The following is a 25,043-nucleotide window of genomic DNA, read 5'->3' as shown; positions in this document are numbered from 1 at the left end:
AGTCGTAGCTCACAACACCAGGCACTGGTTTAGAGTGGGGTGAGGGGTAGTGGCCTTGGGGCCCCAGTCTCTATAGGCCCAGGCCTCCCGGCTGGGGGGAGGGGTAACGAGTGGCAGGTCCGTCCCGGGAGGCTGCAGTCACTGGGGGAGAGACAATAGGGCTCAGCATCTGCTCCTCGCTGGGAGAAGGGACCCTCCAGTGAAAAGCCAGGGAGAGCAGGGAAGTGTGGGAGGAATTGATGAGAAGGGGTGGAGCCAAGGAGATGCAGCCAGGAGGAAGGAAGAGAAGGGGAAGGAAGAGAGGCGGGAGGCGAGAGAGGATCCAGGCTTTCCTTCCTCTCCATGACCTGGTCCTGAGCGGCAGCCTCCTCAGGCATTGTTTCCTGCGGAAACTCTCAGGGCCCACGAAGACCTCACGTTTCTCCCCAGCCCCTGGCAGCAGCCCCAGTCCAAGGGCCAGGCATCCAGCAGGTGCTCAATACTTACTTGAGAAAATGAGAAATGTGGCCAACTTTGCTCTGCGAACTTTTCCCCTGTCTTCTCCCCACTTCTCCGGAGAAGCTGAGGGCAGAGCAGGTCTTGGGAGCACGCCCGGGCGCCCCATGAATAATTGACCCTCCGTGGCGGCTCGGCCCGGCTCTGTCCGAGGACTCCGGCCCCGCCCAGCTTCGGAGGCGAGAAGCGGCTCCCTCCGAGTGGCCAGCGTGCTGAAGGTCGGAGGCCGAGGGTCCGGCCTGCCCTGGAGCTGGGAGGAGGCCAGGCCGTGCCGAGCCCCCGCAGGGAGGCGCAGCGGCCTGACCCCCGCGCCGCGATCGGCCACGCCTCGGCGCCCCCAGCAGTGCGTCTGGGGCCGAGGCCCAGGCCCTGGGATTGGAGGGCCCACGAGGGCCCGACCCCGGCTTCTCCAGCCCCTGCCCCACTGGGCCCCGGCGCGCGCTCGCGTCCCGCGCCGCTCCCTCGAGCCTGGCTGTCCAGGGCTCTACAAACAGCTGTTTGAAGGCTCTTTTACAGTTCAGTGCGGTGCGGGGACGCCTGTTCCGAGCCCATCTGCCTACTTTAAAAATACAGGAGTAGAGAACACACCTAGACTTCCACCTCAGGCCGGGGAGCGGCGACTGGGCGGCACCCGGCAGCCGCGCCCCCTGCCCCACTGACTCCCCTTCCCGAGGACGCCCGGGGCTTCCCTTGGGGCCGGGGGGCGCGAAGTCCCCCGGCCCCCTTTGTGCCAGGCAGGGCCCCCCATTTCCATGAGAGGCCCTGCCGCTCTCCCTCTCCTCCGCTTCAGTTCATCTTTGTTCCCCTTTTCTGAGGAGAAAAAAAGAGAGAGAAAGAAAAGGAGGAAAAAAGGCGTGACTTGATTTTCAAACGAAACTCCCACAGCAAACAAAACCCTTTTAGAGAAATAAGAAAGGAGGAAGAAGGAAGAAAAGAGGGAAGAAAAAAAAGGAGAGCGAGAAACCCTCCAGGCGTTCCATTTGAGTGGGAGAGTTGAACCGAAAGGCAGAGAAAGAGAGGAAGAAAAAAATCCTCTCTGTGGTGGAAAGAGAAAAGAAAACTTGGGCTGACAGGAGGGGGGTGTGGGGGGGTGGAAGGAAGTGAGAAAACAAAAGAGAGATAAAAGGGCTGCTTTTCGGTCTCTCTTCCTCTGCGAGCTGGCTTAGGAGGAGCTGTTTTGCATCCCTTCACGTCAGCCCTGCCTCATTCCCTTCTTCCAGGGAGGGAGAGGGAGAGAGAGAGAGAGAGAGAGAGAGAGAGAGAGAGAGAGAGAGAGAGAGAGAGAGAGAGGAGGATAGAGGGGCAGAGAGAGGGAGAGAGATGGGAGAGAGAGAGAGAGAGAGAGAGAGAGAGAGGAGACGAGAGAGAGAAGCGGAGGGCGGGCGGCGGAGCAGGCGGCGGGCGCGCGTGGAGGCGGCAGCCGGCGCGCAGCAGCAGCCGGGCGGTGGGCAGCCAGGAGCCCCCCGGCCCCGGCCCGCCGAGGGCCCCAGCGCAGGAGCCGCGCCCGGACCCAGGGTGAGTGTCCCGCGCGGCCCGGGCCCCGCAACCCGGGCGGGCGGGCGGGCTGCGGCGGGGGCGCGGGGGTGGGTCGCTGCCGCCGCGCCGGCCCGCCCCCCGCCTCTCCCCGGGGACGGCCGCGCGCAGGCCCGCGCCGCGCTGCAAACATGTCGTCTTTCCCTTTCACTTCCACATTCCCTCATGCCGGCGAGCTGGAGGGAAAGAGGGAGAGATGGCGTCTGGGGGTAGGGGTGGGAGGAGGGGGAGGGGGAAGGGAGGGAGAGAGGAAGGGAGCGAGGAGAACGCGCGAATGAGAGACTGAGAGAGAGAGGAAGAGAGAGAGAGAAGCAGAAATGAAAGGAAAGCGCCGCGGTGGCGGCAGCGGCGCGGGAGGCCCGGGCGGCGGCGGCGGCCCTGGGGCCCGCACGTGGGTGTCCCGGCGCGGGTGCGCTCCCCCCGCTGCCCGCTGGGGACTCAAAAGTTTCGCCCCCTCGCCGCGCCGCCCCGCCCCTCGGCTGCCCACAAACTTTATTCTCCCGGCGGGTGGGGTGGCCGCGCGTCCCCGCCACCCGGGGTGGGGGAGGGTGGAGCGCGCCGCCGGGGGTTCGGAGGGGGTCCCGGATAGCACCTGGAGGCCGTGCGCCGCGGGACCCCCGCCGGGTCGGCGTCGGGGCGCCCCGGCCCGGGACCTGTTGAAGACGCTCGCTGTCTGGCGGGGTCCTCACGGCCTGTCCTCGGCTTCCTGAGTCTCAGTCCCCCTAACTCGTCACCCACTCTCAACGTCTCCTCGTGGTCATTTTCCTAATTGGACAGAGCTGAGCGGTGTGATCGTCGGCGTCAGATTAGGGGTCCTGAGGCTGCCAGGTGGGCGCGGGGGCCGGGGGACCGTCGGGGCAGCCCTGCCTCCCCACCCCGGGCGCGCAGATCCCACCATTCCAGCCCTCTGCCACCGCCCCCCCAATCGCGGACTTGCTAAGTAGTGCGTGTCGGTTTTTTTCCAACTTGCCTTTTAAGATGACTTTTATGATCGCTGCCACTGCTTGCCTCCAGTCTGAGGTGTAGTTTGGGAAGATTTAAGAGGCCAGGGAGGTGCTTGCGTGGATTTTAACTAACCCAAAACGGTCATTAATGTCTCTCTGAGCTCCGCGATGGTTCTGGCAAGGCACAGCGGTAGCCTGGGTGCGTTTTCACAGGGATACTGTGAAGTGCTGGTCCTTCCCAGTCTCAGCGGTCCAGTGAGGGACCATCCTCTGGGCCCTCCCTGGAGCTGCGGGCCGGGAGCCCTAAGTGCTCAGGGCGCCTTCAGCGCCTTTATTTCTGTGCAAAATGGAAACTCCTAGCTGGCAACGACCTAGACGGGACACCAGTTCCAGTGGGCTCCTGGGAAATTTACAAAATTTTCCCACAGGTGGGAGGACTTTGCACCCTTGGGGGTCACCCAGCCAACTTTGAAGCTGCTCTTTCTGCCCTGTCTTTGTTCCACGTGTAAGTAAAAAGAGTTCATTTCTGCCAAAGAAAGGGCCTGGGGGCCTACATCCCTGTTTTGCCCTCACCAGGGCCCTTCAAAGGACCTGCTGGGCCAGGTGGGAGGGGAAGAGAACCACCCCTAATTGTCATTAAACCTTAGAAAATGTATTCTCAATGTTTGTGATCAAAGCCGTGGGCCTGTCTGGTTTTGATTTTGGAGGATCAGTATGACTGTCCCTTTCTCATTTGTTTTAAAGTGAATGTTGTTTTCTAGAGCTTTTCTGGTGGTTTCGCCAGCTGTCCCTCAGGCCATGTGTCACCCTGGGCCAGTTACCTGCCAGTCTTGGAACAGGACCTCTTAATTGGTCGTCTATAGTTCCAGCCACATTAGTGCTCCAGTAAGCTGCAGAACCTGGCTTTCCTGTGTGAAGACAATTGTAGTGGAGCTGCTTTCTTTTGGGTAGGGGGCGTTGGACATTTGGGTCTCATTTTCTTTCTTCCAGGCTCTCTTGGTTGCCTGTGTGACCATGGAGGGAGATGCAGTGAGTTGAAGTGGGGGCTTGCTCTTCTCCTCAGACCAGATTCCTGGGTGAGTCCCTGTCCTGTGGTGTGTGGCCTGCAGGTCATTGGTTCTGTACTTGGGTCACTTCCATTCCAACCAGTGAGACTTAATTTTAGGCCGGCTGTCTAGAGACGAGGAGACAGGCATGGTCTGGAATGGTTTTTGAGTTGGTGGAAGGGAATCTAATGGGTCCACCAGAGATTTTGTACAACTTGTATTTTAGATTTGCCTTGTGGCCCAGAGATACTTCTATTGGAGTTGTGCCTAGAAAGCTCGAGTTTGGAGTTAGAAGGGAGGAAATAAGTAAAGAAGCATTGCGGTGCCTCTTAGAGATGCCCCCCGATGGGCTCCTCATCTGCCTTGTTCACCCACCCCACCCCCCATCCCAGAGCAGGGGCTCATTTTGTTGAAATAAGGGATCTGTGTGAATCTGTTCAATCTCATGTTAATGGTGGTTGATCCCAGACCTTCGGCTTCAAAAGCCGGAAGAGGACCTTAAAGGTTGTCTAAAAGAAACCGAGGCATGAGACAGGCTCCATGCCTGGGGTCCCACAGTAAGTGGCAGAGCCAGCGCTGGAACCTGAGCTTTCAGTGTCCGCTCCCAGCCGCTGCCTCTATTCCTGCTGGGAAACCCGAATCAAGCTCTGGCCAAGGAACGTGGTTGTGAGAACATGAAACCATGGGCTTAAGCTACGTGCCTGAGACGGGTAAATGGAGCGCCTTCGTTTTCAACCGTGTTACACAAACTGTCCTGGAGGATTTGACGGCCGGGGTGAGTGCTAGGGGGACCAGGTGCTTCTGGCTGTTTTAACATGGACTTCTTCACCGTCCACTTGTTCAGTGGGGCAGCACTTCAGTCGTCGGGCTGTTCCCAAGTCGCACGGAGCAGTTTCGGTCTGGAATACTTTCTTGATGCTTTGTACTTGTGATTCAGTTAGGAGTCTGGGGAGAAGATGGGATGTAAGGGTCAGAGACCTTTGAGGATTAGATCTCCTCCTAGAATGTCAGTTCTTTCTTTGTTCATGGCTAAGAGGCCTGGCCTAGAGAGGGCCCCGATAAATACTTATTGAATAAATATTCTGGACATTAGGAAAAAGATTTCCCTCTTAGAAACAACCTACGTATAATACAAGGAGGCAGGGACAGGGAGGTGATTGATGGGAGCTGCAGTTTTGCAGTGAGTCATTGCTTCAAACAAGCCCCAGACAGGTAAGGCAGGAGGGGCTGGGGAGAGTAAGCCCTGAATGGGGTGGAGCCACTGGGTGGAGACTTGTGCAAAACAATAGGGCGGTCTTTAATGGACTGGATATGGGAAGAATAATAATAATCATGTATCTTGGGCCAGGCTTGGCTAAGTGCTTTATGAATACCATCTCCCTTCGTCCTCGCAGGTGCTAGCTGCTATGTTGTTATTCCTATTTGGCAGATTGGGAAACTGGAGCACAGGGAGTTAAGTAACTCATCCAGGGGCACGAGCTGGTGTCTGAACCCAGGCAGATTGACATCAAACTTTGCTTCCCTAGAATGACGATGAGGAGCTGGGCACTCAGAGCTTTGGGCTTTCTCGAAAGGATGGCAGCAGAAAAACTTGAAAAGAAATTGTTGGTCTGCAGGGGAGTGAGGCTGGTCAGGGAGGGTGCCCCCTGCTACCTGTGCCAGGCTCCTCACAGTGCCCGAAGACCCTTCACCCAGTGGAGACTTTGAGGAGATGCTTATTTGGGGGCGCTTAACTATTCCCCAAGCACAGTGGCTAGTACCAGATCGGGACTATTTTGCACTTGATAAAGATTTAGCAAAAAAAGATTTTTTTTTTAAGTGTGCTTTGTACCTTAAATTATGGTTGGCATGTACTTGAAAGTCGTGGTAATTTTAAAGCCAGATGTTGTCCTTGAGGCCTCCAGAAAGTGTTTCCCGCATGTGTAAACCTTCCCTTCCTGCTCCAGGATGCTGGTCCAGGCTGTTCCAGGCCATAATACTACCCTCTTATTGACAGTGTGTGATTTACCAGTTACTGAGCTAGTCCCGTCCTCGTGGAGCTTGCAGTCTCCCTAGGAGACAGACATTAATGATTACACACATACTCTTTAATTACAGATGTTATAAATACTTCAAAGGAAAAAGTACAGAGGCCAGGGGAGCTGCTGATCAGGGAGGACAGGGAAGGGAGGTGTTCCCAAAGAAAGGGCATTTAAAGAGCCACGTGAAGTGTGGGCGAAGAGGCTTTAACCAGGGTGGGGACAGTCCATCAACCTTGATGTAAACCTTTGCTCCTGTCCGTGATCCGAGCATCACTGTGCTCTATGAGTTTGTTAGAAATGCAGAATCTCAGGCCTCTCAGCACACCTGCTGAGTCTGCATTGGAACAAGATTCGGGCACAGGGTAAAGTCTGAGAAATGCTGATGGAATCAAAGTACCGAACTGGGAGGTTCTTGGCTTTGCTGGGAATAAGTTGGGTGACGTTGCACAAGTCACTTCTCAGGATAACGAGGGAATGAGATCAACTCACAAGTTCCTTCTGGCTTCTCTGATCTGTGGTTTCTGCTGCTTTGTGCGGCCACCAAGCTTACTGAGGCCCTGGGCTTACCCAGCGTCCTCCTCTGAGGTGCCTCTGGTCCGTGCTCTGGGATGACTTCAGGATGCGCTGAAAAGGGGCCGTACCATTGGAGCTTTGGGGAAAGATCAGAATAATTCCCAAAAAGCATGTGGAATTTTGTTGCACACAGAGAGACTGTGTTAAGGCGACCCAGGAGGATTTGGCCTGAAGAGAGGAAAACTGGCCAGAGTCAGGGGCCTTGGGGAAGAAAGGTATAACATGTCTGTCAAAAGGAGAACCCAAAATGAGGGCGGGAGGCACCTGCTCAGCCGTTCCATGCACGTGAACATAATACTTTAAGAATTGCCAACGGAGTTTCGTCCCTGAGATCCTCACGTCAGCCTTTGTAGAGAGGACGTGAGGTCTGAAACCAGGGGTCCTCGAGCCTTGCCGTCTGTGGGTGGGCTTCGGTGGCACCTGCAGTTGTATAGGTGGTTACGTGCGTGTGCACTTTTCTGAGAAGATCCATAGCTTTCACCAGCCTCAAAGGTGTCTGCGGCCTCCCAGAACTAGGGGCCAGTGCTTTTCTTGATGAATCTCCTCCAGCTCTTTTATCATACGGCACTTACTGTGTGCCAGGCACTATTCTAAGCACTTTCCATCTATTAGCTCATTTACAGTAAGAAACTTTCCAGAAGTCATGCACCGAGTGTCAGAACCAGGATGGCACGCAGGCAGTCAGGCTGCGGAGTCCCTGCTCTCAGAGCCCACCTTAGTAACAGGGCAGGTGGGCCTAGGGGGAAACGGTTTTGGGTAGAACAGAAATGGAGATTGCAGAGGCCCCCACTTTATAAGTAAGCGTCTCCCAATGGTTCACGTGTAATACAGGAAGGATTTCCCCAAGGAAACACATTACGAATAGCACCAAGTTGCCAGGCTAGCCCGTGAGAGCCTATGTCTATTGGGCCCAACTCATGCTTGTTTGCAAAGGGGAAAAAAAAAAAAAGAGAAAACAAGACTGCTGCAGTCTTACAAGCTAAATTAAAAATTCTGCAATTGGTGCTTGAAGAATTGCAGTGTCAAATAAGGGGCGTGGGTGAAGTGGTAGCAGGAAATTGGGGTAGATTCTGAGAGGGGATTAAAGAAGGTTAGAGTCCAAAGCAGAGCCAAATGTATGTCGAATCAGCAGCTTCAAAAAGTAAAATAACTGGTTTTTATTACTTACTAATTAATGTGTGTAGCTCACAGACCTGACCCTTCCCCCATCCCTAGTGCCTTACCCCAAGTACAGAGGCCTTTTGTCTTCTCTTTTATTCATTTCTGTGCTATTTGAATTTTTATCAGTATGTATTATCTTCAAAATCTATATATTTTTAAATGGAGGCAAAGGACTATTAGAAGTGGGTTGACCTCGGGGGGGAGGGAGGTTCTGTCTTCTGCCACCATCATCATAAAGGAGTTTCTGATATTAAATATATATGCTCTATTGTGTGTGTGTATTTTGGGAATACTGAGAAAACGATTGGAAATGTGAGGATTTTCAGTGCAGGCGGAAGCTGAGAATGAGGGATCACATTGCAGCCCAACTGCCTTCGCTTTCTTCCTTCCCTCCCCCACAGGGTGTAATAAATAGAAAATCAAAATCAGGTAAGAATTAGCACCGCGGAAAGCAGGAATGCCCACCCTCCCGATTTACACCGGAACCCAGCTTCTCTGAAGACTCTTGGTGATGTGTGGTTTGTCTTCTGGGTGGTGTCTGAATGCCATCTCTGACCCTGTCCCATTTCCAGTGAGGCTGCAATGGAGGGGCTTCCAGATGGGGAAGACGGTCCTGCGTGTGTTGGGTAAAAAGCAATTGCCAAACTTTAGCGGTGGTTTTATGTGCCCTCATCAGTGTCCTCCCAAGGACCATGTCCAAGCCGGCCTCTCAATAAGCATCAGGTACCCTTTGGAGACTGGTGGTGCTGGTTGGTGAACCCCACCCTGTGACGTCAATCCTGGGAACCCAGGACCCACAGCCGCACCTCCTGTCCATTCAATAGCTACAGACCACGAGACCACTGTGGAAGCATGTCACCTCTGAAATTCTGAACTCTTAAGGGTCCCTCCACTGCACAGCCTTGCCCACCCCTGCCCCAAGCTGGGCCTACTCTCCTGGGCCACCCACCACCATCAGCCCCAGCCCTGGTTTGCATGTCCTGCCCTGGCCACCTCCCTAGAGCTGAGCACCCCATATCCTTCTGTGCCCCAGGTCCCCACTACAGCGACGGACACACCTGTCTCCCTCTCCTTTGGCCCTTCTTCTCTCTGGCCCCCTCCCGCCTCACTTCTCTGCACCCTAGGACTTCACAAAGAAGAGTCCACCCTTCTGTCCCTACGTCCTTTCTCGCCCTCTCCTCTCCAGCTCCAAAACAGCAGAGTATATTTCACCCCTCACCCTGACCTGCTCTCCCAGAAGTTCCAAGCCACCTACTGATCACACCCCATGGCCCATTTGGTTGCCTCTACTTTGACTCAGACCTCTTGATCCTGCTTTTTCTCCCACTCCCTCCTCTCCTGGCTACACTTTGGTAGCTGGCTTCACTTCCATGTGTATGGTTTCAGCCTGTGCAGTGAGGACTCTTGGCCTATGCCCCAGTCCTCTTGTCTCCTGTAAGCAGCTTAGAACTGGGTTTACATTTGTTATACCTTTGGATATATATGGATTTCTTTGTGCCATCTTATTTTATGCTTTCTGTTTCTTCTTTTTCTGAATCTTTCTTCTCTGTTCATTTTTTCTTTCAAATTGATCGAAAGTTTTTTTCCCCCTTTTCTTCCCTCCAGTTTTTTCTCTGTACTGCTTTGGAACTTACACGTTCTGAATAAGGATTTAAAGTCAGTTGTTGTGTATATCTTTTTTCAAGCAAAGAGAGAACCTTGGAATGCTTTATATAAAGACGCTGTTGTCCCTCTCATGTTCAGTTGCCATAGAGTGGATTAGCTGCATCTTCTTTCTCTCTTTAATTCTACAAATTGGACGTTATTTTTGATGTTCTATATGTTATTTCTGATGTATGTTGGATCTTATTCTGTCCTTTATGTCTCTCAATGCCTTTTGCAATTTCAATCTTTTAATTTTTTGTGGTGTTTCCTGGGTAATTTTTTATTTGTCTTCCAGTTCACTAATTCTCTCTTTAGTTATCTCTAATCTTCTGGTTAGCCCTTCTATGAGGCATTTTTAGGATCAATATTAACTCACAGATTTTAATATGTTTGATGTGTTTTAATCCATGCTGTTAATATTTTTGATACTCATCCTTTGAGTTTTTCATTTGGATGATTATATTTTTTATGTCTGTGTTTCTATTTTATCCTTCTCAAGTATGCCTGATCTATTTTTTAAATATGCTCTTATTCCTTATTTGTCTTTAATTCCTCATTTTATTTCCTTCATCACAGTAAGCATACTTATTTTGTATTCAGTATCTAGTAATTCCAGTATGTGAAGTGCTTGCAGGTATAATTCTGTCGTTTGATGCTTCTGCTGATTTCCACTCCTGAGGGTTTGTTCCCTTATGTGTTTCGTGATTTTTTAATAGTGAGCTGATATCTGTTAGAGTTCTATCTGTGAGAATTCTTTAAGCTATGGGATCAGAGTACATTCTTCCATGGATGATATGTTGCCTTCTGCCAGATACCTGAAGGCCCTACACGTGGGTCCATTTGTTTACAATTCTTAGCTTGCAGTTTTGAAGGTCTCTGTCCACAGCTAACACTAAGCCAGATTTCTTCTTTCTTGATTATGTACCAGTAGACACCCCGCTTTGGCCCATTGTTCCTTTATTGCCAAATGCCTTCTCCCCATATTTGGACAAAGCCCTAGTCATGCCAGGCCCAATTAAAAACTACATATCTTCTGGCCTTTTCCATGCCACCCCTTGCAGAATTACCCTGACTTTCCATATTCATTGGCCACTGTTGCCTTACTTCTTAGTCTATAGATGTGCGTGTTCAGACCCTACACTGGACTCTGACCTTCTTGAAAGCTCAGAGCTGTGTCATTTATTTCTGGAGCCCCAGTGCCTGACTCACTGTTGGGCAGAGCAGTTGCTTAATAGATATTTATTGATTGAACAGAATTTATGCCAAAATCAATACTTTTCTTCTTCTTGAATAGTAATAAAAAAAGAATCAAAAGCACTAACCTGCCCCGTGATCTGGAACAAGACCAGTTCACCTCTTTGGATCTCAGTGTCTTTAGCTATAAAATGAAGGGATGCTTCTGAGATCTCCTCTTGCTCTAAGATACTGAGATTCAGCGTAACTTGTAAGACTGTCATGGCTCACAAATGGAATGAAGAAATGGGAGGGACATGGAGAGAAAAAGCATGATTCTGAGGTAGCGGGCCATGATTTGGAAGAAAGGAAAGAGAAGGGGGACTCAAAGATAAATTAATGTGAAGTAAAGATGGCATTTAGAAATTTGTGACCATTAGACAACTTGATGGCTGTCTAAATAAAAAATGAGCGCATTGTCACAAAATAAATTTCAGATGGATTAAAGATGGTAAATATATATATAAAAAAATGAACTCGGGAAAATACTAAGTCTGACTTAAAAGCCAGAAGCCAGAAAAGACTAGTATATTTGACCCTACACAGGTAAATTATTACTGTGTGGTAAAATCATCATAAGCAGAGTCTAAGAGTCTCCTAGTTCTCAAAACTAGGAAAACAGTATTGTAACATATCAGAGAAAGAGTTAATTTCCTTAATATCTGTAGAGCATCTACAAATCAATAAGAAAAAGACCAGTGATCCCATTTTTCAAATGGGCCAAGAACATGGATGGTTTACAGAAAAGGAAATATAAATGGTTTATAACCATATAAGAATGGGTTCAACCCACTAGTAATAACAGAAATGCAAGTTAACTCTACCATGGAGAAGTGACAGTGGGAACAAATACTCTCATAATTGTTGATCCAGTATCAATTGGTACAATCTATGTAGAGAGGATTTTTGACGATACTTATTAAAATCAAAAGTGCATAAGTAATTCTGGGAATTCCTCTCCCAGATATGTCGTACCCATGTGAAATGATTTTTCAAGATATTTCATTGCATCAGTAGAGAATCGATAAATACAATATCCACTAACCATACAATGAAATTCTGTAAAAAAAGAATGTGAAAGCTCCCTATGTACTCTTGTGGTCTCTGAAGTGAGAAAGTAAGGGGTAGATGCCTGGCTATGCAGTAGCTCCACCGAGCTACCTGGGAGAGTAGTAAGGGTGGTTTCCCATAGCGGGGACTGACTTTTCACTCTATCTTTTTCCGCATTTTGAATTTTGTACCTTATGTATATATTATCTAATAAAATAATTGTCATTTAAGAAGGATAGGAGATTAGGGTGGAAAGGTAGGAGAGTGGGAGGGAGGGAAGAAGGATCTCACCTTTGCTCTGCATTTTCACACAGTTTATTTTAGTTACTTCGGGAGCAGGATTACCATTTCTATAGACCAAGAAACTGAAGCTCTGAAGTCTGAAATGACTTGCTCAAGTTCATGGAGAGAGCCTTGGAACCTGGCATGGAATCCCGTTCTCATGTCAGAACCATTGGGCTCATCTCTGTAGATCAGTGTGTTCTTGTTTCCTTCCTTTATTTTTAACTGACATCTTACAATGGCTGTACACCGAGGCCTACATCCACCCCTCCCAAGGAAGTGAGTGTAAAGTTCCACCTCACTTCCTCCAGCTGGCTTGCCGGCTCACAAGTGTCTACAGGGCAAAACTCAGGCGGTAGGTGGTGGAGCCAGCCCAGAACCCAGGCAGCCACATCAGACGCAATGAAGAGCTTTGGGGATAAGCTTTGCAGTCTTCCCTTTGAAGTTCCCAGCTTTTATCAGAGTGTCTGAACCTTAACATTATTTCAAGGGAGCTTTTATTACTGCCTGTGAACTGGCCTCAGGTAGGAACCAGCTGCCGCCAGGTGTCGAGGGAATACTTCACTTTGTTTCATGGCGAGGAAGTTTTCAGGGCTCAAGGTACTGGGAAGATTCTGGAAGAAAAACTTTTTCTATGTTTCTATCTAGAGGTGCAATCAGATGGCATCTCTTTAATTAAAGGGAAGAAGAGGTGCTTTTTGTGTTTTAGGAGGTTTTTTGCCTCACAGAAACACCTGTGCTGTTTTCAAAGTACGGTATTGCCTGCTTCCTCTTTGCTGAAGCGAAATGCTGTACTGAGAACAAAGCTAAAGGCGTTGGTCATATATAATACAAGGCTGTAATTTATAGGACACAGCTTCACCCTGGGAAAGAATCTGATGTCTTTAAGAGATACAAAATCATCCCGCACCACCTGTCCTCGTGTGCGGTGTCATATTTATTTTCTAAGTTGGAGTCATCGTCTCTGAAGAAAGAGGCAGAGCCCTTTGGAGCAAAGGAAGGAGAAAGCTTGTGGGGCTGGGAAGTCTTCAGGATCCGTGGGCCTGCGCTGGCCCATCCAACACCCTGCCCCTGTGCTACTGGCCTCTTCACCAGGAAAGCATCCTAATGACCCCCCACCCCCGTCCACTTTGATTTGTTTGGCCAATGAAAGTGGAAGTACTTGCACGTCACAGAGCTGTCCCCTGGTAAAGTTTGCACCCAGCTATTTGCTAAAAGCACGAGTGGATGGGAGGCGCCCAATGACTGTTTCCCACGTGGATGGATTTTTGTATTGGAGTATAGACTTGACAGCTTTTGACCATAAAGAGGACTGGAGAAATCCAGACGTCTCCCGTTGCTCCTTGGGTTTTCCTGACACTTGAATACTTAATTCCATGCCCTGTGGAATTTTTCCTTCCTTGAGCTCTCGGTCCTCTCTTACACACAAGCCGGCTTCTGTAAATGGTACACTGTATATATCTTAACGCCTCCTGCGTGGTCCATTCCATCATCTGCTAGTGTTCTAGTTGGTTATCCTGGAAAACTTCTGAGTCAGATCAGCTGAGTTCTTTTGCTTCGGTTGTAGGATGTGTCAGAATTTCTCTTCTAAACCCCTATTTTGGAGCCTTTACGCCTTCGTTATAAAAATTCGTTCCTGTTGCCAGGTAGATTATCCTGGTAGATTCTCTTTCCCCAGGTAGATTCTCAGCTCTGGACCTGCTCTCTTTTTCTCTCCCGTTTGAATTCATTGTCAGAAGAGATGGCCATTGTCCTTTCCTTGATCAAGGAGCAAGTCACATTTGTTTTGCCTTTTCGCACCTCAGCCCCTCTGCTGGCTGCCTTCTCCCTGTCTCAGTGGCAGTTACTGGAAGGATCTGGACAGAAATTTGGGTCCTGGGTGTGCTGGGGGACCTGGCCCCCTGCTAGGAGCTTCACTCCCTCTGTACTCACTAGGCTCTCCTGGAAGATCTCACTTCCTTGTCACTGGAAACCACCTCTTAGTCCTTGAAAACAGTCGTAGGTGGTTTTAAGATGTCTCTGTCCAATTTTTTGTTTTTGTTTTTCAATCCAGTTCAGATTTGAATGTTCAAGGAATGAACAGTCTCTTGGATCTTGGATCTCTTCCTTTTGTTTTTTAGAAAATAGCTTTTATTGATTTCTTTTCCTTGTTACAAAGAGATTTATGATTGTTGCAGAAAATTTAGGAAACGAGCAAAAATAAAAAATAAAAAACACTATAATTGTTAATAGCTTAGTATATTATGTATACTGCCAGCGTACACTTTTTAATTTAAAAAATGAAATCATCCTGGATATGCCATCTTATTACTTTTCTTTTTTCTTTTTGTTTTGCTTTTACTTAACGATGTATGTTATTAAAATTTCCATTAAAAAATTCCAAGTCACTTTAAAGGGTTGCATAGTGTTCTTTTGAACAGATGGGCCATAATAATACATATTTAAGCAGTCTCCCACATTGACGTTGTTTCGTTGCTTTCTCTCTTATAAAGAGTTCTCTGGTGCACATCCTTGGGCATTTTTGCCCACAGCTTTGATACATTGCTAGAAGAGAGTCACTGGGCCGAGGACATGTTCTACCGTGTTTCCCCGAAAATAAGACCTGGCTGGACCATCAGCTCTAATGCGTCTTTTGGAGCAAAAATTAATATAAGACTAGGTCTTATATTATTATAATTATATATGACCCGGTCTTATAATAATATAAGACTGGGTATAATATAATATAATATAATATAATATAATATAATACTGGGTCTTATATTAATTTTTGCTCTAAAAGACACATTAGAGCTGATTATCCGGCTAGGTCTTATTTTCGGGGAAACACGGTAGAGGCTCTGGATTTAGAGGGTTAAATTGCCCTCCAGAAACGTTGCATAGTATTTTTTGTTCCTTTTGGGTGAATACCAAGTCTTATTCTTGGTGGTACGTTTTTAAGACATCATTTTCCAAATGTCTCACGCATGTTGGTTAAGAGTGACTGGCCAGATAAAGGCCTGAGGGACCCAGCACACAGCTGCCCTGGGAAGGAGAACCTCCCATGCTTGCCTTTTGTGTACAGGGGGACTCGAGGGCTGAGGCCAGAGGCCTTTCTGGCCTCTTCTGACTGTAGGCAGCTGGGGAGAGAAATCTCATGGTGCCACCCTTAGGGTGCCTGGGGCAGAGCTGGCTTCGAGGATTCCAGAGTTTCTCAGAGAATTTAGGCTGGTCTTTCCTCCAAGGCAGTGCTCATAAAACAAGCATCTGCCCTGCCTCCAGAGTCCAGAACTGGTTGTCCCTGGTGGGCTTGGTGTTTGTACAAGGTGGTGAGGGGCTGGAGGATTTCCTGTGCAGACATCAGACTGTCCCCCACCCAGGTCCTGCCTGCCCAGGGCAGTGCTTCTGCCCAGACCTGCAGCCCTTGCAGCCCAATGCTTCCATCATTGCCTTGGGGAGGTGAGGGGACAGGAGGGGGTTTGATGGAATTACGGAGGAAGTAACATTTGCTTAGGCTAAATCGGGTCTTCCTGTTCCATTCCTCGCTCGCTCGCCCTCCTTTGTGTGCTTCCTCTTCATGGCAGCACATTCTTCAGGGTAGTGGGGAAGGCCTCTGAGGACCTTCCCTACTTCTTAGCTTCTTTCTTTCCTCTGCACTCCTGGTGACACCTAGGCTGGTGCCCACCTTCCAGACCTGGCTCATCCGAGCCCATCGCTGCGGTGCGCGCGTCTCCGCTCTCTTGCTGCATCCGCTCTGCTCTGGCTCCCGGCCCTTTCACCATCCTGTCCAGGTGGTCGAGTCCCAGCCAGCCCTGCTTTCTCAGGCCTGGTAGGAAGGCCATGGGCTCGTGGAGGCCCGAGCTGCCTGCCTCCCCCCACCACCAGAGACACAGCGTGCCAGCTGCTGCCCGTTGGGTTACAAACGACAAAAACACAAAACCCAGCCCCCTGAGATGAGGGACGGTTTGGTTTCTATGAACCAGACGACTCCTGTGCTGGAAATGAGAGGCACGGGCTGGGGGAGGGAGGCTGGAGGTTCCCCTGGGGTGGGCTTTGTTTAAAATTTAATATGCTCTTCCCTTCTCTCAACACACCAGTGAGGATGGCTTCTAGATGCTTTGTCATTTTAGCCCCGTTATCTGTCTGGTGGAGGAGATCTCTTATCTGCTGAGTCCTGCCTCTCTTCCCTGAGAGCTCCATCCCCATGCCACACTCCCCGCCTCCATTTGTGATACAAGATTATAGATCCCATCCTGCAACCTTAGATTCCAATGAAACTTGTCACTTTGCTTCTTAGTCAATTAAAATTTGGGGGAAATCTTTGAATGGTGTGGGACCTACCAAGGGCATAAGTGGTGGGCAGCTGTGGAGTGTGGTGAGAGGGTGTGGCACTGTCCTTAGCCCTGTGGGGTGTTGGGTCCCAGGGTGAGGGTCTCGGGTCTGGGTGGCCTGAGGCAGAGTCAAACGTTTGCTCTCGTGTATGTGCCAACTTCTGACCTGCACCTTCTTGGCCTTGGGGAGCTCTGTAGGACAAAACGTGCACTAAGCACAGAAATAGAGCTGCCCTTTTCCCCATAGGCAGGAGTAGATCTGAAAGATTGCTCCCCACAGAAGTGGGCCCACAGGCCAGGGGAGAACCTTACTTCAACCACAGAACTCAGCACCAGAGCCGTGGCTTCCTGTCTTGGCTTGCCATCTCCTAGCCTTGGTTTCACGGCCTGTGACGTGGGTTCATGGGCCCGCTTCCCGTGGCTGTGCTTTGTGCTGTATAATACTACATGGTTTCCATGATCGCTTGTGAAGTCAGAGGAGAGACCCGCGCCATTCTGAATCCCCCTTTTTCTTACAAGTGTCCTTTATTCCTTTAGTCAATCAGCAAACACTTACCAAGCACGTAGTATGTGCTAAGTGATGGCATGAAAAACATGGTCTCTGTCCCCAGCGAGCCCTCCACCAGAGGGGTATTGGACGTGTAAACAAGAGCACAGGCTCTGGCAGTTGACCTTGGGTTGAAAATTGCAGTTTTTTTGAGTGGGACTCGGGTCATGTTGAGGAAGAAAGAAAATAAGCCCGCACGGGTCATCCACAATAGTTGGATTTCACTATTTTTCTCTTTGAAGGAAAACTCTGCCATCAGAGTAATGGGGTAGATATGTGTGTGTGTGTCGGGGGGTTAGAGTGAGGAGCATGGAGGGGTGAGGGGGGTTCTCCTGGGTGCGCCCCTGGGAATGAATTTTCTCTTTCAGAGTCCAAATGACTGTGGCTTCCGCACAGACCGACTGTCTTTAGGTGTCAGCGCTGTTTTGGGTCCAAATCCCATTTTTCTTGGTCACTTCCTTACCCGTCCGGCCAAGGAGAAATCTTTGCAAAGACAGAGCTCAGGCAGAAGATTTCTGTTGCCAAGCCTTAGGCAAATAAACATTTAAAGAAATCTTATTAATAAAGTAGTAAATCTTACGCTTATATAGAACATTTAAAAATCCAAAAAAAATGTAAAGAAACTGAAAATTGCCCGTAATCTCACCAACTAGGAATTACCAACACTGTTTAGTACCTTTATATATTTCCTCATAGTCTTATTCGATGCATGTATGTAAATATACTGTATTTTAAACATGGTTACGAGCATGTTGAACTTTATAGTCTTTTTATTTTTTTGTCTGACAGAACATTATGGCAAGCAAACACTTTTAAAAAGCACTTGGGCTTTGCAAGCGAGCTTATGCTTTGCAAACATTTCCGTCAGCCACTGGTATCCAACTGTAAGAACGCACGTTCTACCCAAAACAGAAATTGTGCCAATCCAGGAGGTCTTTGATCACCAGGCAGTAAACCAAAATATTGTAAATTTAAACAGACGAAAACTAAAACCCAACCACTTGAAAAAATTTAAAATGCTCTCCTAAGTGACCATTGGGACAAGGAAGAGATAAAGTATATAGTGACAAATATTTAGAAAGCATTGAAAACCAGAATGCCATGTAACCAAACCTATGCGTGACAGCTGGCGCTATTCTCATAGCCTTAAATGCTTTTATTTTTAAAAAGGGAGAGAGAAAAAGAATAAATCAAGCATTCAGCCTGAGATCTTAGGAGAGAGAAAAAAAAAGAATAAAAAACAGCCCCTAAGGAAAACAGAAAGAAAAAAATAGTAAAGATAAAGGCAGAAATAAATGAATTAGGAAACAGAAACAGTGAAATTAGCACAGATATCCAAGAGCTGATTCTGTTTTTAAACAAACAATAAAGGAGACTAACCTCTGGCAAATCTATGTGAGAAATACAAGAGAGAAAAGAAGAAAAAAAAAAAAGGAATGAGAAAGGGGACATGGCAATAGAGAGATTTTTAAAAATAAAAATGTATGCACAATAGATGCAACTTTGAAAATCTCAGTTAAATGAATGCATTTCTGAAAATGTATACGTTGCTAACTAAGAAAAAATTTACTATCATTATCAAAGTGATGTCCCCTCTACCCGAACAAGACACTGGTCCCACGTGTTTTTGCTAAGTAATTATTTCAAATTTGATAATACTAATAACATTGAGCTATTCCATAGTTGAGCAAAAGAGGGAGAGCTCTCCAATTCATTCTACAAAGCAAAATAAGCCTGATATTAAACATGGCAAAGAGACCATATTAAAGTATGCAAATGCTATGTCGGAAATAAAATTCAATATTATATTAAACAAGTCATCTACCATAACCCAGTGGGGCAAGGTGGGGGAGGATTGTCGATATTAGGAAAGCTTAATATAGTAACTACGTCACACTAATGGGTTAAAGAAGTATAATAAAATCGGATTGATTCCAATATATGCAGGGGAAAATTGCTTCAAATCGAGCAGCCATTTCTACCTAATCAATACACCCAAAAAAAAGGAATAGAAGAGTACATTCTTAGCATGATTAAGAATATCTATTTCAAACCAATAGCCAATGTTACAATTAACTGTGAAACATTTGAGGCATTCCGACTGAAACCAGTAACAAAATAAGAAGGCCTGCCAACACCATCATTGTTTAACTTTGATTTTGAAATACTAATCAACACCATAAAACTGAAACAGAAATATAAAGAAGGAACCAAAGTAACAGCATATACAATTTATACCAAATCGTGAGCTAGAGGTTAATTTCAAAAGTTTAAAAATTTTTAAAAAGTCATCAAAAGTTCGAGAGATTTGACTACATTGGGAGGGCTATGAGAATTGTACAGAACAATTGAAAGCCTGGGAGGAAAGATTTTATTATAAGACCCCTATAGGGTTAATATTTTAATTCTACCAAGATCTTCTATATATTGGTTTTACAATCAAGATTTAAACTGGAAGACAAAGTGAACAGACAATATACTTAGCAAGTAAATAATCCGGTGGTTAAGCTCCATTGTCAGATACCAGTTCAATTCACTGTATGACAGTTACTATACTGAATTCATATCTGTTGAACATATAAATGAATGCAATGCAAGTTTTTAAAGTATGATACCATTATTTCTAGCTTTTCAATTAGCAAGAGGTTTTTTTCAAGGTTTTATTATGAAAAATTTCAAATATGTAGAAAAGTTGAAAGAACAGTAAATCCTCGTACATCCATGACTAAATATAATAGAGACTAACATTTGCCGTATTTGTGTCATCTGTACATGTATATATTTTTCTCCTGACTTGTTTTGGAGTAAGTTGCAGAACACATATGACTTCTCCCCTGAATACTCGAGTTTGCGAATCCTAAATCTCCCAGAATTTAGCGGTCGATTCAGAGGGTTTGGGAAGCTATCGCCCTGTGCCGCACGGGTATCTCTGCAGATTGTCCTTGTGTTTGAGAAGGTATCCAGGAGTCACAGTCGTGATCTTCTGATGTGTAAGAGGAAAGAAAGTGCACACTGATTGAGTTTCAGGCCCAGCGCTGGGTGTTTTCCTGGTGGTCTCCTATTTAATCCTCTCCACAACTGTATGGAGGCAGCATTGTGCCCGTTTTGGGGGAAATTGAAGTTCAAAAAGGTTAAGTAACTGCCCAGGTACACACAGTGGCATTATTCAACCCAGGCCTATCTGACACCATCAAATTACACAATATTTGTCTCTTCATCTTCTCTCTGCATGAATGCACGAAGGCATTTCGTGAGCACGGTGGACACATTAGAAGCAACCGGAATATTCTTCATTGCAAGAACAGGCAGGCAAAAATGGTGATCTGTACCCTCATGTGACTTTCTGTGTTTGTGAACATGATTGTTGATTATGAACAAGCAACACGGAAAATGGCTTGTATCGTCCAGCAGGACACCAGAGTATACACTCCATGGTCAAAACCTTCCTGAAGAGACCCAGGAAGAAATAGATGAGAAGTGGTTGGGTTAGGGTGAGAAGGAGTATTCATTTTTTTTCTCTTCCATCTTTTTCAAACTCTTTGCAATGGGTGGTTTTATTAATTTTGCAATCGAATTTTTTAATAAAAAAATAAAAAGCACTTTATACCCACATTACAGTTCTGTAAGCTCATGTGGGGAAGACTCTGCTCTGTTTATTGTTGGTCTTTTATTTTTCAATTGCCCAGCCCCACGCCTGGCATATTATGGACATAATGAAGGTGTTAGACGAGTGGCCACTGGGAAACCTCTCAGAGGGACTCGGCCCAGGAACACGTTTGCAGGGAGCTGCCATCAGCTGGTCTCCCCAAGAACAAGTGCTGGCCAGGTGTGTGTCATGGGATGTGTCACGGGGGAGGGTATTTGTAGGGTGGTGAGCTCTCCTTTTCCAACAGGAAGTCCCCCCCATTGTGTAGAGGCCATTCTGGCCATTCAGCCTCACTGGGGCATTTAGTGCATAAGAACCATGTGGAATAGACAAACTCTAGCTCGTGTGGAATCAGATTTTATGTCATTCTCAGACTTTCAAAACTGATGATTTTATGAACCGGTTATTACTTACTGAGTGCTTACCAGAGGCCAGGCTAAGTGCATTTACAAAACCATTCCCTCATTTAATTTTAACAACCATGAGAATTAGCAACGATAATCTCTATTTTACAGATGAGGAAAATGAGGCACAGAGGAAAGAGGCCTGAGTTCCAGGGCAAGTCTTGGTTGGTTTTGCCAAGAACTTGACTTTCAGCAAATCACAAGCCTTTGGGGCTTTAATCTCCTTGTCTAGAACAACAGCTGACATTAGTGGAGTGTTTACTAGGTGCCAGGCCCAGCTGACTGGAGAATGTGAGTCCACCTTCAATAAACAAACAAACTGGATTCCTTCCACTGGTCTCTCTATGCCAGGGCTTTACACAGCGCTTGCTCCAGTGGAAGAAACCCAGTTGGTTTTCTTTGGGCTCGTCTTACTTTTCCAAGGCCAAATTTTTGAGCCACTGACCACACCCCATGACTCCTGGCACTTATGCAGCAGGGGCATTTGCAGTGGTCACACCAATTGTTCTTCCCTGCCGGAGAGAGCTTATAAAAATACATCTCCCAGTGTCCAGCCCCAAATCCTCTGGATCTGGGGAACCCCCATGAGTCCATCTTAGATTACTTTCAGGCGGTTCCTAGCTAGCTGCCAGTCTTGTTGTGATCAACTTGAGCCAACCGTGAACTGTTACAGTGGCCCTTTTCTCCTGAGACGGCACCTGCAAAGGCTTGGGCTGGTGTAAACCAAAGCCCACTTTCGTTTGGAAGAACCCAGCAGAGTTATGGACGTGGTTAAGGATTGCAAATTTTGTACTCTACACTGAGCACTTGAATATCTCATTGACAGAACGTTCTCTACAAACCTCAGCTCCCTGGAGCTCAGCAGGCCACGAGTAGTTGAATGTAAATTCCGAGAACACTTAAGAAACCTAACTGTATTACTTTCTGTTTTTATGAGAGGAGAAGCAGGCGAGATGACTGGAAAATTAAACACCCCCAAAAAAATAGCAATTAAGAATGCATGTTTGAACTATTAAGAACAGGCAAATTTGAGGCTTTCCTGCCTATAAGCTGAATTTACGTCTAAGAGGAAATATATACATCTGCCTGTAAAACTCTTAAATTTATAAACACTGTCATACATTCTTAGGCCAGTAGCACACGAAAGTACAGGTCGTGGACTGAAACGTGGTGTTACCCCAACCAAAAGGAGCTAAGTATGGAAATTGAGAATGATGTTTAGAGACTTTTGTAGTGTGACGTTGCCAAGACGACACCCAAGTAGGTGATTGGCAGCTGCATCTCGAACAGGGTGTGGACCAGTGTCATTGACCTTATGTGGCCGGTTGCAGGACCAAGAGCTGCCTGTTGATGTTAGTTCTTCGAGGGATTCAAATAAAATGGATTCTCCCCTGCAGGGAGTTTGAGAAGTGCCGGGCATGTTAAAAGGGTTGAGAGTTTGCAGTGGGAAAAGAGCTAGGAGAGAGGTAGAAGACTTCGCACCCCGACCTTCAATCCCAACAGGCCAGTTCATGCAGAAGGGGGTTAGGCTGCCAGGCCAGCTGGCCATTCTATTAGGGAGCCCCTCCACTTGTCCCATAGGATTTGTTTGAACCCTGGTCATGGAGCCTGTGGAAGAGATTTGCTGGTCCACAGTGGAGCCAGGTGGTTTAAGAGGTGGCCTTTGGAGTCTGGCCAGGCCTGGCTTGGAAAACCTGGGCACTTCCCTGCTTGTGGCCTGGTCCACTTACTTTCCTTCTTCGTGCCTCAACGTTTAGAAAATGGGGAATGACAGTTTCTCCTGGAAGGGCTCTCCTGAGCAATAGGAATGAGATAATACACGCATGGGGCTCCATATACCATCTGCACTGGGAAAGGAGGGTTCTTTGTGTTGCTTTGTCTTCATTCTTTGAAAGAGTGGATTGTATTGTGGGTCTCCAGGAAGTTTTGAGCTGCCCTCCCTTTTCCGAATTCCTGTGTGTGTGTGTGTGTGTGTGTGTGTGTGTGTGTGTGTGTTCCGTGCCCTTGGTGGTGGTGCTGGTGGTGGCGGTGTCAGGAAACAGCCATCAGTTTCCTGCTGATTAACTCAGTTCCTGGAGGGTCCTCCCCAGCGGTAAGGGAGGCCTCGCCTCCTGCCTCACCAGCTTGCTCTCCTGGCCCCTGGCCCCTAAGGGGCCTGCCTGCCCTCCCACTGCCCTACGTCCCAGGACACCCTCACAGGCCTGCTGAGCCTGGCTCTGTTCTGGCCATGGGTGGGGCACCCAGGTGCCAGCTGTCTCTGGTTTTGCCTGCAGGTGTATTTCCTTTGCACACCTGGCATCTGTGGGGACTTAGGCTTGTGCCAAGTGATCCCTCAAGTTGGACCGAGGAGGTTTTGATCATCTGAGCTGTGAGCCCTTGGGTGTGATGCTGTTAAGGTCTGCGGCCCCTTTGCAGGAGGCCTGATGGCAGGGGCCCCAGGAAGGAGCCCAGGCCAGGGCGGAAGACCCCAAGACTTCCCTGCTGCTGGAAGGGGAGTCTGGAGGGCCTCTCTTTGGTCTTCAGAAGGGAGGGTCTAGTAGGGGAAGAGGCCAGTATAGTGTTGGGTTTTAGGGTCCCTAGTCTGCCCCTTGGCCCTTGAGTGAAGGACCACAGAGAAGGGGAGCACTGCTGGCAGAGGGCACTAGGCTTGGCACGGCCATGAGGCCGTGGTCTTGGTCCCAAACACCCCAGCTCTCTGACTGCGGGGTACCAGTGATGAGCTGAGGCTTCCTGCTCAGACCCCTCGGTGTCCACACAAGTGGCATCTCCTCTCTGCACAGCGGAGCCCAGCTGCCCAAGGGCGCAGACCCCGATGCCTCCAGGTCACCCAGGACTGGGCAGCGGTCATCGGGCTGGCTCGGGCCTCAGCACAACCATGCTTCTTGCACAGGGACGGGGCGACGACCATATTGGGCCTGGTGTGTGGAGACCCTCAGCTTCCTGAACGATTACACTTTCCAGCACACGCACAGCTCCTCACACGTTTCACCCGAGTCGGGCCCAGCTCTTTAGCTGGGATGGGAAGCCCTGTACTTGCTCAGACCTAGTGGCTGAGTCAACAACGCCGGGATGTGTATTTGGTTAGCACACAGAGCAGCCGCTGAGCCGGCCCACGGCCTTCCTGCTCTTGGCTTTCTAGCAAAACGTCCTCTGGAAAGGTCAGCCGGGACCAGCTAAATAATATGCGGGGCCTGGTGCAAAATGAAAATGAGGGCCCCTTGTTTGAAAATGAGTAAGAATTTCAAGATGGCGACAGCAGCGTGATGAAACCAAGGCGGCCTGTCCTCAGGCTGGGCCCCAGGGGGGCTGCACCCTGAGCTCAGCTTTCCCCAGCCTTGTAAAGACCTGGTGGGAGTATTAGGCTTCTCTTTGGTAGAAGAGGGACTTTTCATCCAAACCAGCTGATTTCAGAGACATGCTCTCCCCACAGGCAGCTTTTCTCAAGGGTAGGAGTAACTTCAACTTCTCTTTTTTGTCCTTCTCCCTTTCTCTGTCAACTCAGAAAGCTTTGAGGCGCGCCCTCCCTCCCATTCCTTCTCCTTTCTTTCTTCCCCTCCATCCTTGCTGCCCTCCCCCCACCTCTGTTTCTCTCTTCCTCTTTCCATTGTGTTTATTAGGGGAAAACCCTTCTCATGTTTGCTGTGTCACATTTTCCAGCCGTTCATTTGGTGCTGTTTGATTTTCATGTCCCTTTAATGACACGAGCGTGATTGCTCCTTGGATTTCTGAAGCCTCTCGCTGAAGTGGCTCAAGCCAACACCTTCCCCCCCAAGGATGTCCCTTCAGTGTCCTCTGGCTCTGTCCAGATGGTCTCTGCCCATTGGGAGCCTGGAACGAATTCTCATTGTTAGCATTCGTCACTCACCACCTCCTCCCTACATGTAGCCGGCAGCCCTACTGGCCACGTGGAAAGAAAGGCGGCTCCATTCTTCCTGGTGACACACCCAGGAGCTCTGGTGACAGACCTGGCCATAGTTCCCAAACATAGTGGCTTCCATGGCTTCCATGAAAGCCCGGGTATGTGAAGGAGTTAAGCAGCTAAGCGCCATGTGACACTGTTCTGCCTTCCCTCATCCTCTCCACAGTCACCAGAGGATTCTCACAGCAGCCATACTTCCCTGGGGAAAACCCTCCTCTGGTCTCCCGCTGCCTAA

At 48.3% G+C, this 25,043-nt stretch overlaps 1 protein-coding gene and 1 long non-coding RNA gene across 4 annotated transcripts in view; one reads left to right on the top strand and one right to left on the bottom strand.

The window, feature by feature from the left end:
• LOC117018959 (uncharacterized) overlaps window positions 1–1,765 on the bottom strand; it is a 32,480-nt gene extending 30,715 nt beyond the window's left edge. For both annotated transcript variants that reach the window (XR_004422380.1, XR_004422379.1), the window contains exon 1: window positions 487–1,765. This is a non-coding gene — a long non-coding RNA (uncharacterized LOC117018959). The remainder of the gene's footprint in view (window positions 1–486) is intronic.
• Window positions 1,766–1,904: 139 nt separating this feature from the next.
• Window positions 1,905–25,043, top strand: part of ZNF710 (zinc finger protein 710) — a 48,914-nt gene continuing 25,775 nt past the window's right edge. Inside the window, exon 1 of one of the 2 annotated variants that reach the window (XM_033100314.1) lies at window positions 1,905–2,010. The gene's annotated coding sequence lies outside the window, so the exon portion shown is untranslated. Of the gene's footprint in view, window positions 2,011–3,972; window positions 4,049–25,043 lie in introns of those variants that run through there. The other variant, XM_033100315.1, reaches the window with a different exon arrangement.

Source organism: Rhinolophus ferrumequinum, chromosome 28 (genome assembly GCF_004115265.2).
Source record: "Rhinolophus ferrumequinum isolate MPI-CBG mRhiFer1 chromosome 28, mRhiFer1_v1.p, whole genome shotgun sequence".
NCBI classification, from domain to species: Eukaryota; Metazoa; Chordata; class Mammalia; order Chiroptera; family Rhinolophidae; genus Rhinolophus; species Rhinolophus ferrumequinum.
This window is presented reverse-complemented; position numbering and strand designations above follow the sequence as displayed.